This window comes from Nematolebias whitei, chromosome 21 (genome assembly GCF_014905685.2).
Source record: "Nematolebias whitei isolate Nwh7 chromosome 21, NemWhi1, whole genome shotgun sequence".
Taxonomy (NCBI): Eukaryota; Metazoa; Chordata; class Actinopteri; order Cyprinodontiformes; family Rivulidae; genus Nematolebias; species Nematolebias whitei.
The window spans coordinates 34,721,460-34,721,770 of NC_056518.1; positions in this window are offsets into that span (position 1 = coordinate 34,721,460).

Consider the following 311-nt stretch of genomic DNA (forward strand, 5'->3'; position numbering starts at 1 on the left):
AAAAGAATCAATCAATACACAAACACATAAATATATTCATAAATAAAGGAATTAATAAATACATAATGAAATCAATACAGAAACACAAATATATTCATAAAGGAATCAATCAATACACAAACACATAAATATATTCATAAAGGAATTAATAAATACATAATGAAATCAATACAGAAACACAAATATATTCATAAATAAAGGAATCAATCAATACACAAACACAAATATATTCATAAATAAAAGAATCAATCAATACACAAACACAAATATATTCATAAATAAATGAATCAATCAATACACAAACACATAAA